Source organism: Mus caroli, chromosome 11 (assembly GCF_900094665.2).
Source record: "Mus caroli chromosome 11, CAROLI_EIJ_v1.1, whole genome shotgun sequence".
NCBI lineage: Eukaryota > Metazoa > Chordata > Mammalia > Rodentia > Muridae > Mus > Mus caroli.
In genome coordinates, this window is record NC_034580.1 from 11,046,205 (window position 1) to 11,056,471 (window position 10,267).

The 10,267-nt window shown below is 37.6% G+C and overlaps 1 pseudogene; it reads left to right on the forward strand.

Annotated features, from left to right (window-relative positions):
• The first annotated feature begins 2,608 nt into the window (after positions 1–2,608).
• On the forward strand, positions 2,609–3,203 carry LOC110306207 (annotated as a pseudogene).
• Positions 3,204–10,267: the final 7,064 nt, after the last annotated feature.

Below are 10,267 nucleotides of genomic sequence, written 5' to 3' on the forward strand. Positions count from 1 at the left end.
TGCTATATAATATCAGGGTCTGTTACTCAGTTGTTTGGCATGCCAATGGGCTCATATTCTAGGGGATGATAAATCCTGTCAACCTTTACAGTCATATTTTCAAAAACCTTCAAAGTTTTCAAAGTATTCACATTCTAGATGAAATATTTTGTTGTTGTTTTATTTTTATTAGATATTTTCTTCATTTACATTTCAAATGCTATCCTGAAAGTCACCTATACCCTCCTGCTGCACTGCTCCCCAATCCACACACCCCTGCTTCCTGGCCCTGACATTCCCCTGTACTGTGGCATATAATCTTCACAAGACCAAGGGCCTGTCATCCCATTGATGGCCGAGTATGCCATCCTCTGCTTCATATGCAACTTGAAATGTTCTTAAATTGGTTTTGGTGTTATAATTACTTTGCTTTAAAGTTCTTGCTTTAAAGGTATACATATAATGTAAAATGTAGATAGTTGCCTGTGGTTGTATAAATAGGAATGCCTCCTCACCCACTTAGACTCATGGGTTTGAATGCTCTTTCCAAAGGAAGTGGCAGTATTAGGATGTATGCACTTGTTGGAATAGGTCTAGATTTCTTGGAGGAAGTATGTTCCTGTGGCCACGGGGTGTGGGGGAGCCTTGACGTATTATATGCTGAAACTATACCTAGTGTGACACATTCTCCATCTCCTGCCTGTGGATTAAGATATAGATATCTGAGCTCTTTGTCCAACATCATATTTGTCTACATGCTGCTACATTTCTGCAATGATGATGATGTAATATTCCTGTAATTCTTTCAGTACTTTCCTCCCCTAAGGGTCATACAGAAAATATTTTCATTTAAAAACATGGATCCTTTTCACTTTTTAGAAATAATTAATTTTTGTATATCTTAAGAGTCACATATGCTATTTTATTTTTACTATACAATAAACTAAAACTAATTAACATATTTAAAATTATTCATCTCCTTTATTGTCCTTTCTGATATTACTTGCTTACTGAGGTTATATTCACTTTATTATCACTAACTTTATGCTTAAAGAAACCTCATTAGTTCTGTTTTAAACAAATCATTTATTGGTGTCTATTACAGTCAGTTTCGTACATGGACATCTTTTTGCCCTGTTTATTCTCAGACTATTGAGTTATCACTTGGAACACTTTTTCATACAGACCTTGGAAGAATCTAGGGCCAATTTTTTCTCAGTCTTTTGTATTCACATTAGAAGCCTCTCCTTTAAAATGATTTTTTAATGTGCCATTTCTATTTTCAAAATATTCTTTGGTCTTTGCCTAGATTCTTGGAGATGCAGATACATTTTGCCATGCTTAAGAATTTTTCATGTACATATGTATATATATATATATATATGTATGTATGTGTATATATATATATATATATATATATATGTAAGAACATATAGGTTTATTTGAATTAGTTGTGCCAAAACAGCCGAAATTTCATTGTGCAGGCCAAGCTCTTCTCAAACTCACAGTGTAATTCTGCCTAACCCTAACAAATCTTGTGATTACAATTATGAGTTTCCTACCAACATCAATTTTTAAAATTTATTTTATTATTTAAGAATTTCATACATGTATACAATAAAATGTCATTATTGTATCATAATTTCCCTTCTGAAACTCTTCTGTATGCCTGTATTATCTCCCCCACATAATTCTGTCCCTTCTTCCGCTGTTATTTTTTTTGTTTGTTTGTTTTCTGATAATTCCCTAAATCCAGTTAACACTGCCCATGTGACACGGGTGCCGGCCTTTCCAGTGAATATTGGGAAACCTACTGGTGCCATACCATGAAAGAATGATATTCTTTTCTCCAAACTCATCATCTTCCCAGTGCTATTTCTTTGAGGAAATCTTTGTCTTTCTTCTATCAATCCTGTAGTCAGAAACTCCTATTTACAAAGGTTAGTTTTATTGTTATTGCAGTTCAGGTTTTTAAGTTGTCTGATTTTATTTAATGCTTTAAATGTAAGTTTGTTTTCTGTTTTTTTATTTTTTAAGATTTATTTGTTTTATGTATATGAGTATACTGCAGCTGCCTTCAGACACACTAGAAGAGGGCATCAGATTCCATTACAGATGGTTGTGAGCCACCATGTGGTTGCTGGGAATTGAACTCATGACCTCTGGAACAGCAGTCAGTGCTCTTAACTGCTGAGCCATCTCTCCAGCCCTTAAGATTGTTTTCTATTAGATCAGTTGTATTAGATTCATGTAGCATATTCTCTAGCTCACTGATACTTTGTGTTTTGTCTACTTCCTTTGTCTTCCAACAAAATTTTACCTTTACTGTAACTTTAAATTTTGAGTTAAGTTTTCAGTTATTTCTTAAAATTCTTACACTGCCTTTACTTCTGATAATCATTGTTACATTTTTTTATTTCTTTAAAATGCATATTGCTTACTTTTTGTGAAGCCAATTTTTAAGTTTCTGTTGTGAACTATTTGTTTTTATGTATGGATTTGTCTTGATTGTATGCGTTTGTTGGTAACTGTGGTGACCAGAAAAGGACACTGTGTCCGCATTACTTGGTTAGATGGTTATAAACAACAATGTGGTTGTTAGAAACTGAGCCTTGGGATGGAGGCAAGCATGGTACCACCTGAGAGGTACTGCATCCCAGGCGAATGTCTGTGTAACTTGGAGGAAGGCAGCCCCAGCAATTGCACCTACACACAGCACCTACACAAAAGGCTACATCTTTTCTTTGCTGGCTGGTACCTGACAAATGCCAGCAAGAATGGCATGGTTCCTGTGGTGTCTGTAATGAGAGAAGCAGATTCCCAGTTACTTCCATGTGGGAGCTGTTGTCAAATGTAAGGTCTCTAATATTAACTCACATTTTGCCAAAGTACTTATGCTGTATGTGAGATCCACACCACTTAAGAATGCTTTTCGACAAAGTATCCACGAGGAAGATATCCGTGTAACTAAAAGGGCAAGGTAGAAATTTACAAGAGTTTCTGGCCAGGTTAAAATAATTTTGGCTAAAGTTATCTCTCTAGGTGATGCACAGTCCAATTACCTGCTGATTATAGCTGAAAATGAGTCAGGAGTTGTGGTGGCTCACAGTGAGTCAGGTGTCTAGATGGTTCTCATCAGCTAGTGTGAGATGCAGTGCCCCAAGACCCACATTAAAAATTCTCAAAAAGTAGCCAGAGTACAGAATCACTTCTTACAAACCTAAGATTACTTTGCCCCAAAGAGGGATTCAACTATTTCTAAAAGTACATATATGGAAAAAGAAAAACCAAAACCCAAAAAACAAGATGCCATGATTTTTATTAAAATACCTGCAGTCAGCTAGCAACCATCTTTTTAATCAGTGTATCCAAAATATATTCCCATCATAATGAACAACCAAGGCTCTTGCAGCTGAGAAAGGAAGATTGTTAGTGTGCAACTTTGAGGCCATCCTGGACTACATATTAGGACTCTTTCAACCAAAAGATAAAATAATGAAAATGTGTACTATTTGAAACATTATTTTGGGGAAATTGATTTTTATTCTCGGGGCTTATGAATCTCATTTAAAGGCACTCAACAAACAAAATCATGTAATATTGAAAGTACCTTATGCTTTTATTATAAATATGAACATATGTATTTTGCTATGACTGTAAAAAATAAAAGAAAGAAAATGAGCCTTAAAACACATGAATCTCAAGAAGAAGGAAGACCAAAGTGTTGATACTTTGTTCCTTCTTAGAATGGGGAACAAAGTACCCATGGAAGGAGTTACAGAGACAAAGTTCAGAACTAAGATCAAAGAAAAGACCATCCAGAGACTGCCCCACCCAGGGATCCATCCCATATACAACCACTAAACCCAGACACTATTGCATATGCCAGAAAGATTTTGCTGACAGGACCCTGATATAGCTCCCTCGTGTGAGTCTATACCAATGCCTGGCAAATACAGAAGTGGATGCCCACAGTCAACTATTGGATGGATCACAGGGCCCCTAATGAAGGAGCCAGAGAAAGTACCCAAGGAGCTAAAGGGGTCTACAACCCTATAGGAGGAACAATGATATGAACTAACCAGTACCCCCCACCCCCCAGAGCTGTGTCTCTGATTGTGTATGTAGCAGAGGATGGCTTAGTAAGCCATCAATGGGAGGAGAGGCCCTTGGTACTGCGAAGATCATATGACCCAGTGCAGGGGGATGCCATGGCCAGGAAGAGGGAGTGGGTGGGTTGGGGACCAGGGCTGTGGGAAGAGTATAGGAGGTTTTGGGGATAGCATTTGAAATGTAAATGAAGAAAATATCTAATGAAAAACAGAAAAAAAAAAAAGGAAATTAGCCTTGGTCCCTTGGTCCTTTGTAAGGATAGCAGTGCTCTTAACCTCTGAAGCATCTCTTCAACCCCATGAGTGTTTTATGTAAATCCTCATCAACTTATTATAATATATAATATTATATTATAAAATAGTATAATATAAAGTTAATACTGTTTTAACTTTTACTTATTTTATTTTTCTTTCCCATTTTTCCTACATACTGTAATGATACTAGATATTGAAAAATTGAGTCAATAAATCATAAAATACTTTGTGCTTATCAGAGGGTGTCACATCACCTCGTCACCAAGAATATTCTGACATGTAATTAATGCTGTTGCTTTCTCCCAAGGAACCCAGGGCTAGATGACACATTGGGTATTTTCTCTCTACCTCCTAAACTGTGGAGTTATGTTTGTGCTTGAATATTTCCTTAATGTGAAAAAAATCTTATATGATATTTTGTCACCACTCCAAAAGAGAATTGGAATATGTCCTCAATATCTGTGGTACCTCTGGGAATCCTTGGGGTTGCCAAAACTGAAGCTATTGTATCTCACATTTCAGTATTCACTCAGCACGTAATATGTGGTGACTATTTTAATGATACTATAGGTTCACTTATACTATGAGTTTTTAATCTATATCTATATTTACATCTATATTTATATACCATGAGTTTATATATATAAACTATTAAGGTATGCTCATTCTATGTGTGCTGCTCTTTTAAAACATTCAGCCTTAAACAGATTATATTACTGGGTAGTTTCTAGAGAATAGAAATGTAAGAATTTTTCTAGAGATTTTGTTGGGAACTGGACCTGTTTCCAAGTAGGCTAAAGAAAAACTGAATGAATACTTTTCTGGTGGTGTGGAGAACATGAATAATCCAATCTGAATGGTTTAAAGGGTTACTCAAGATAAATGCATTTGACATTCCTCCTTTATGCTTTATAAGGAATAATAAGGCATCCTGAAACATTTGAACATATCTTCAGATGAATGAATATAAGCATGTTGGTGGGCTGTTTCTAGGGTCTCTGGAGAAAGTAACAAGGGAAAAGAAGGAGCTCAGAGATGCACTTTTTCAGGACCACATGCACACACAAATCTAATGGATTCTAAGTGAGACCTGAGAGAATCAACTTTTTAGCAGCAGAAGGAATGAAATTACTGTTAATAAAAAGTCATAGCCCCACTGTACAGTTAACTGATTTACAACATATATTTAAGTTCCAGCCTTAAAAAGTATCAGCAGTGAATTTAGGGTCCCGATTGGAAATCAGTGATATTCTGTATTTTGGGATGGAGATATACTAGATGGATTTATTTAGACTTATGGCATCAAACACCCAGACACAAATAGATTCATTTTGCCTAAGATAGTACCATTAGTAAAGGATTCAATTTTTCTATACATTGCTGAATATTTCTCTTTCCACCTTTGCCTCAGAAATTTATTTTTATATTGTCCTATAATTAGCAATGGCTCTCCTTTTTTTTGTTTTTGTTTTTGTTTTTTGTTTTTCAAGACAGGGTTTCTCTTTACAGCCCTGGCTGTCCTGGAAATCACTTTGTAGACCAGGCTGTCCTTGAACTCAGTAATCCACCTGCCTCTGCCTCCTGAGTGCTGGGATTAAAAGTGTGTGCCACCACACCCAGCCAGCAATGACCCTCCTTGTGTGAAACATTAAACAAGAAATAATTGATGTTGCCCAGTGTCCACCCATACTACCATAGTTCCAGGTATATATTTCTAATTAAGTGTAAGCAAACCCTGAGTGGTGAGGTGCATCTGAGGTGAATCTTGATGGTTTACTTGAGCTTTCTATTATATAAGTAGAATCTGGGTGAACAAGTGTGGGGATATAGTTTAAGAACCTGAGATGAACTAAAGGGGATGACATCCCCATAGGAAGACCAATAGTGTCAACTAACCCAGACTCTAGGAAGCTCCCAGAGACTGAGACACCATCTGAAATGCATGAGGCATTATCTGGCCCAAAGCCCCTGAAAGATAAGCAACAGAGGACTGCCTTCCTTGTCTGGGCCCAGTGGAAGAGGAAGCACCAAATCTTGTAGAGATTTGATGCTCCAGAGAATGGGATTTTGGAGTAGGCCCCCTCCCAGAGGTAAAAAAGAGGGGTGATAGGGTGAAGAATGCTGGGACTTGCAGGGGAGCAACATTTAGATGTAAACAAAATAATTAATTAAAAATTGAAATACTGAAGTATATGCACAAAACACAAACAAGATAAAATTATCCATATATATCTCTTGGGTAGAGATCTGTGTGTCTAATGCTGAATAATACATCATTTTCAAAGGTATTCATAATTTATTGATTGGGTGAAATATTTGTACAAAATAGTCCACTGTACACAAACTGATGAGTATTAGGTTTAGTGTTGAATGAATTTAAAGGCTTACAAAATTCAAATGCTAGATGGTTTTTTTTGTTTGTTTGTTTTGGTTTTGGTTTTTTTGCATATAAAAATTTGTTCCTCCACTATGAAAGAATTGAGAATATGTACATTCCAATAAAACTATAAGCAGCAGATTTGTAAGACAGCACCAGAACAAATTGACAAGCTCTAAAGTTGCTCTTTGCTGTATTTAAGAATTGGCAGTAAGATCCACAACTCCTTACGTAGATAACTTATATGCAATGGATTCAAATGGGTCTTATAGTAGGAGGGTCTAACTGGAAGCATTGAATCACCAAAGATAGGTGAAAATACTTACTCTAATGAATAGTATAAGCAAACTGATGATCATAATGATTTGATTCATGCATTATTTTCATAATGGCTAATTAATTACGATATTTACAGAATGGAATAATGTTATTGGTAGTTTTATATCAAGATGATATGTTAGTGTCATTTTGGAAGAGTAAACCTCAGTTAAGAAAATACTACATCATACATGGTCCATTTTCTTGACTGATGATCAGTGTATAAGAGTCTATCTCAGTGTATTTTGTGCTACCAAAGACCTGGTGCTCCTGGGTGTGACAAATATAAATCTCCTTGAATTAAGGAATAGCCATGATGTTGATGAAACAACCATACTAAAATATCAAAATATTATAGTATTGAATTTTTGCACTAATAGGCATATAGACTTTCACCATAACAATGGTACATGTGAAAATATAATTAGCTCTTTCAAAACCTAGAATGCTCTAAACATTTGTTTTTTGTTATAAAGAAGAGTTATTATTGGCAGGGCTAAATGAAAATGATTAGAGATTCTACTTCCAGTGTAAATAGTGATCCAAAAAACATTCCATCCAGAGAAGGGTCACAGAAATTAGTACAACTATTAATGAGGTAAAAGATTCAAGGTAGGGTACACCCAATAGATTCCATTTTCTCCTTTTTAATTAATGTGTGGAGGAGACTGTTGTTTATGGAAAATAACAATTGAGTGTCACGAACTTCTTTTTTTTTTTTTTTGGCAAAAAAGTATTTAACTTTGAGTCCAATCTGGCTTACACAGGGAGTTTCAGGCCAGTCTGGGTTTCTATTTCATAAACTTGGAAATTTTTTCTTATTTTTAAAAATGTTATTAAATATTTCATTATTGACATTTCAAATATTATTCCTTTCCCTTGTTTCCCCTCCATTAACCCCCCTATTTCATACTGCTCCTCCTCCGGCTCACTAACTCCTGCTTCCCTGCCTTGGCATTCCCCTACACTGGGGCTTTGAGCCTTCACATGATCAAGGGCCTCTGCTCTCATTGATGTCCCACAAGAATCTTAATCAAGCAGTGACTTAAGTTGTAGCTGCTGTAAAGGTATGGGACATTGGGATATACAGAGACAGTCTGGTTTCCAGTTGAGCTGAGGTCTGATCCCTGGGACCAGGTGGTGACAATTCACCTACATTACATGGTAGGTGTTTCCACATGCTCCTGGAACTCTGGCTCCTGTCAAAGTTACCACACCCCTCAGGCCCCCAAAAGAAAAGCATGGTTAGTAGTCACAAAGCAATGTCCTAAGCTTCTGACCTTCAGGCTAGACTCTTTCTCAGTTACCTAGCAACAGAAATGATAGCAGCATACTTTAAGAGGGGCTGTTTGGCCCCCTCCTCACTCTCTCACTCCTCTCACTCCTCTCTTTGTCTTCTCTCCTCTTTCCTCTCTCCTCTCTCCTGTCTCTTCCTCTCTCTCCCTCTTACTCTGGCCTTTCTTCTCTCTCTCTCTCTTTTTCCCCCTTCTTTCTTCTTGGCCATGGCCAATCTCTCTCTCTCTCTCTCTCTCTCTCTCTCTGTACCTCTCTCTTTTCTATCTTATCTCCTTTCTCCCTGACTTTCTACAATAAAGCTCTAAAACCATAGACAGTTTCTGTTTAGCAAGTCCCACTGCGCAGACTCTCGCCTGTGTGGGAACCTCTCATCCTAAGCCCTCTTGCCCATAACCCTTGAGCTACAGGGTATTGCTCTGGACCCCTGTCAGGGCTGCCCCTTGTCCACACCTCATCCAGTGGGGTCATAGGCTTAGATGCCCACCTGGGGACCAGTGTAAAGTGTCTGGCAGCCCTCTTGCATCTGCCTGCCCAGAGCATAGGAGAAACTCTGGCCAGTGAGGGCTATCCTCCCTTCCCCTCTTTACCCTGTCCCCTTTTAGTCCCCACATAAAGGTTAGAATTTTGTTTCTTTAGCAAAATTTTTTTTGATTGCTAGCTTTTATTTTATTTTTTTTATTAGATATTTTCTTTATATACATTTCAAATGTTATCCCGAAAGTTCCCTATACCCCACTGCCGCTTCTTGGCCCTGGCATTAAAAGAACCTTTGTTAGATGCTAGTAGATATTTATCTTGTCATAGTTATTCATTTCAGTCATAACTTTCCATAAGACTTATGAAACCCATTTTCTTCAATTGGCTGGCTTGCACTAAACTGTCAGTGTTCTACTGAAAGGGTATTTTATGACAACTTGCAAGAAAAACCTGTTTATTCCTGACGGTACAACACTGTTCTATTATGTTAACATTATTCTGATTGGACCAAATTAGCTGGGTATACTAAATACTCTACAATGGCTAAGATCAAAAATTCAGGTGACAGCAGATGCTGGCGAGGATGTGGAGAAAGAGGAACACTCCTCCATTGTTGGTGGGACTGCAAGCTTGTACAATGACTCTGGAAATCAGTCTGGTGGTTCCTCAGAAAATTGGACATAGTACTACCGGAGGATCCCACAATACCTCTCCTGGGCATATATCCAGATGTTCCAACTGGTAATAAGAACACATGCTCCACTATGTTCATAGCTGCCTTATTTATAATAGCCAGAAGCTGGGAAGAACCCAGATGTCCCTCAACAGAGGAATGGATACAGAAATGTGGTACATTTACACAATGGAATACTATTCAGCTATTAAAAAGAATGAATTTATGAAATTCCTAGGCAAATGGATGGACCTGGAGGGCATCCTGAGTGAGGTAATCCAATCACAAAAGAACTCACATGATATGTACTCACTGATTCATGGATATTAGCCCAAAAACTTAGGATACCCAAGATATAGGATACAATTTGTTAAACTCATGAAACTCAAGAAGAACGAAGACCAAAATGTGGACACTTAGCCCCTTCTTAGAATTGGGAACAAATCACCCATGGAAGGAGTAACAGACACAAAATTTGGAACTTGAGACAAAAAGATGGACCATCTAGAGACTGCTATACCTGGAGATCCATCCCATAATCAGCCCCCAAACACTGACACTATTGCCTACACCAGCAAGATTTTGCTGAAAGGACCCTGATATAGCTGTCTCTTGTGAGACAATGCCGGGGCCTAGCAAACAGAGAAGTGGATGCTCACAGTGAGCTATTGGATGGAACACAGGGCCCCCAATGGAGGAGCTAGAGAAAGTACCCAAGGAGCTAAAGGGAACTGCAACCCCATAGGTGGATCATTATTATGAACTAACCAGTACCCCAGA